Genomic DNA, 4,245 nt, shown 5'->3' with positions numbered 1-4,245 from the left:
CCCCAAAAAAAACAAAAAAACAAAAACAAAAAAACAACAACAACCCAATCAGATGCAGCTAAAAGACATCTAGAATCATAGGTAGCTTTCAGGTAGGAATTTGATTTTTTATTGTTTTTGTGGAACACCGCTTGTCTTTTTATTGTTATTATCATACAATTAAAAGTACTAATCACTTGTATTTTTATTTTAACCATTACATAAATATCTCATAACTTCCGTGCCTCTCCAACTTGGATCCGGGGGACGCGAATGCCAAATGGATTTTATTTTAGTTTTCGGTAAGTCCATTCATTTTGATCTTTAGCATATGAATCATCAATCTTTTCTCTCGTCTTTTTGTTCATTTTATCAACAAAAAAAAAAAATACACAAAGAGGAGGGGGGTCAGACGCTCCTGTTTTTCCTCGGGTCGAAAGTGATCCAGTCCTGGGTGAATTATTGTCATGCGTAATTTACTGCCACGGTGCTTGCATGTAAACCAAGCAGTCCGGCACCTCCCCCCCCCCCCCCTTCCTCTCTCTCTCTCTCTCTGTGTCTCACACACTCTCTCTCCCACACACACGCATGTGAACTGGAGCTCCAGCTCTGTTTCCCATTCATCCGAGCGAGTTTGGAGTGGCACCTCTCGCCTTCTTTCTTTTTTTCCTCCTCCGCGGGGCTTCACATAGTCCCCGTGAAAACGGATTACAGTCAGTGTGTGACCTATAGGGGGACCTGGTGCTTAATGAATATATTGATTTAAATTAGGGGGGGAGGGAGGGGGGGATTTATGGATTCCTAATTTTTGACTGTGTTTTATTTAAAAACCCTGATTCTGTTAATTTCCCATTAAAAGTGCAACATGTTGACGCACTGTGTGAGTGAATTCATTATTAGAGTAATTTGATTGTAATGTTGGGGAGATATTGTTATTCACGAGGCGAATTGTCAACTTAAACAGCCTGACAGATTTGTAATGATTGAAATCATTTGGAATAAATTGTGTGTTGTTACATTTTTGTATTCTTTTTTTTTTTATTGCTGCTCGCTGCTCTCGCCTCTGTGTCTGTATGTGTTTTTAATTTTATTTCTCTGAAGCTTTTTTTTTGCAGCACACTATCTGCCCCGACTTATTTTTGTGAAGTTGAAATGTTGCCCCAGAAAAAACAAAAAAAACAATCAATAAGTGGATATTCACTTGGGTTTAATGGTTTTTAATGTCCAATACCTAAATTGGAGCGGTGCAGTTCTGCAGCTTTCTGCCTCAGGCATGACTACTGATTACCAAGATTATAATCCTAATTTTCTCTCTCCCTCTCTGCCTCAGTGTGTGTGTGTGTGTGTGTGTGTGTGTGTGTGTGTGTGTGTGTGTGTGTGTGTGTGTGTGTACGGGCCATGTTATTTTTTTGACACACTAAAAAAACAGCAGTGCAGCGGGTTGTACTGCAGGAATGTTTCGTAGTGTTCAGAGAATCTGACGTTGTAATTACGGCTTGTGTTTGCACATACTATAGAGAAGTTCCAGAAATACACTCGCTGATGTATGGTGTGGTCTTCGCCAGCTGCTATTACACGCCTGAGTGTCTCACCAGCTTTCAAAAGTGTGTGCGACGGGAGCAACGCGGCAGACAAAGATCACCATTTTAGCTTTGGCGGATTTCAGAAGACTGAGATGAGTCTTCTGTCCTTAGAGGGTGCAAGGCTTTTTTGCAGGTTGATGTCAAATTCTCGTGGGCGGATTTGTGTATTTGACCATGTACAGGTCAAATAATGCCCAGTTTTTATATTTACCTTGACATTTCCTGTCATACGTACATGTATGAGTTCACTGAAACACACCCGTGGTCATGTTAGGACAGGAGAAACGCTCGGCTGGAAAGTGAAACGGGTTTCATCACAGAGTGAAATAAGATCCTCGGCTTAAATCAGGTCGCCCGTCAACATCGCTGACCGTCTCGCGCCTCATATTTAATAAACAAAAAGAGAGAGCGTCGGCCCAAGATACAGTCATCCAAGCAGCAAGATGGTGTGAGACGCATCCTGGTCTCCTTCTCTGGAAGACATGCTGCCTTTAAAGCGTCTCGGGTGTACAGGGAGACAGAGAGAGAGAGACAGAGACAGAGAAAGACAGGGAGGGAGACAGAGAGACAGGGAAAGACAGAGAGAGACAGGGAGGGAGACAGAGAGACAGGGAGAAAAAGAGAAAGACGGGAGAGACAGAGAGAGACTAAGACGACGGGAGAGACAGAGAGAGTGAGACAGAGAGAGACAGGGGAGAGACAGAGACAGACAGCGGAGAGACTGGGAGAGAGAGACAGAGAAAGAAAGAGACAGAGAGAGAGACAGAGAGACAGACAGGGGAGAGACAGAGAAAGAGAGGAGATAGACAGGGAGAGAGAGACAGAGACAAAGAGAGAGACAGGGGAGAGACAGAGAAAGACAGGAGAGAGACAGAGAGAGAGAGACAGAGAAAGACAGGAGAGAGACAGGGAGAGAGACAAAGAGAGAGACAGAGAGACAGAGAGATGCAGAGAGAAATACATAGAGAGGGAGAGAGAGAGAAAGACAGGTAGAGAAAGACAGACACAGAGATAGACAGAGAGAAAGGGAAAGAGCCAGGGAGGGACAGAAAGAGAGACAGGAAGTGACAGAGAGAGAAAGCGACGCCACGGCGGAACACGCCTCGGGACCCAAAGACATGTATGTGTATGTCGTGTGCTGAACAACTCCTGCCGACAGGCGTCCCCGATTATTGGCCCAGTTTAGATCGGGAGGGTCACATGACATGGTGCTGCATCCACAGATGAATCTACGCTCAGTGCAGTGCTCTCTCTCTCTCTCTCTCTCTCTCTCTCACGCTGGAAAAATGGCCACTTCAAAAGAAATAAAAGAAAACAATGAAATCAGGTGTTTTTTGCTTGTCAGAAGTAAAAAATTAAATACAAGTGAAATAAAAGTGAAAATTCACTTGGTAAGAGCTTTAATTTTAAGCTTTATATTTTATATAATTCTACTGTAATTATGAAATGGGGAAAACACTGAATTCTGTAACTAGAAAGACTGATAACTCTGAGAAAACGTCCTTTAATGCTGATGGGCCTTTACAGGTGGTATTACAAATCAAATATGATATGTATCTTTAGATAAGCAGACAGTTTTCATAATGCTGTATCAACAACTTTGAAAAAATAAGCATTCATGCAATTTTTGACAAATGGCTGACATGTTTTCAAAACTCTTTCACTTAAAAGTCCCATGGCATGAAAATGTCACTTTATGAGGTTTATTAACATTCATATCAGATACAGAGTTCCGATACAGTATTAGGGACCACTAAGGTCTACATAAAAGAGACTTCAGATACAGAATTAGGGACCACTAAGGTCTATATAAAGAGACTTCAGATACAGTATTAGGGACCACTAAGGTCTACATAAAAGAGACTTCAGATACAGTATTAGGGACCACTAAGGCCTATTTAAAAGAGACTTCAGATACAGTATTAGGGACCACTAAGGTCTATATAAAGAGACTTCAGATACAGTATTAGGGACCACTAAGGTCTATATAAATTGCACTTCAGATACAGTATTAGGGACCACTAAGGTCTATATAAAAGAGACTTCAGATACAGTATTAGGGGACCACTAAGGTCTACATAAAATACACTTCAGATACAGTATTAGGGACCACTAAGGGTTATATAAAAGAGACTTCAGATACAGTATTAGGGACCACTAAGGGTTATATAAAAAAGACTTCAGATGGTGTGTTCAGGTGCATTAGTTCGTGCAAACACACAACACACCCACCCACCCATGCATTCACATGCACAACCTCCAAACGTATAATTATATATATTATATATACTTCTGAACTGTAACTGGAGATTAGCTTTAAGCTCCTGACCTGAATTACGCACAACAAAAGCAAGGAGGTCAAAGGTCAAAGCAACAACAAGCTGATGTGGCAAACATGTGACCCTACCACTGGATGTCTTAGGGTTAGGGTCAGCTGATCATTAGTTCCAACACTTTTAAAGTCAGACTTTCAAGCAGAACGAGGCTTCAGCATTCTTCCTCTAGAGTGGAGATCTTTACAGGACCAGAAACTCCACTTCAAAACAAGAGTTCCATCCAGCATGGGAAACCCTAGACCCCCCCAGTGGAAAACTGAGAACCTAGAATCTTCGAGAGCGTGTCAGCCCCAGAACATGTCAGCAACACCTAGAGTGCAGTACCTCATCCTCATGTGCTGGGCGGC

The 4,245-nt window shown here is 42.2% G+C and overlaps 1 long non-coding RNA gene across 1 annotated transcript; it reads left to right on the top strand.

Annotated features, from left to right (window-relative positions):
* The first annotated feature begins 202 nt into the window (after positions 1–202).
* LOC117939579 lies at positions 203–801 on the top strand. The gene is made up of 2 exons (XR_004655629.1): positions 203–281; positions 378–801. It is a non-coding gene; the product is annotated as an uncharacterized LOC117939579 (long non-coding RNA).
* The last annotated feature ends 3,444 nt before the right edge of the window (positions 802–4,245 follow it).

This window comes from Etheostoma cragini, chromosome 24, assembly GCF_013103735.1.
Source record: "Etheostoma cragini isolate CJK2018 chromosome 24, CSU_Ecrag_1.0, whole genome shotgun sequence".
NCBI classification, from domain to species: domain Eukaryota; kingdom Metazoa; phylum Chordata; class Actinopteri; order Perciformes; family Percidae; genus Etheostoma; species Etheostoma cragini.
This window is presented reverse-complemented; position numbering and strand designations above follow the sequence as displayed.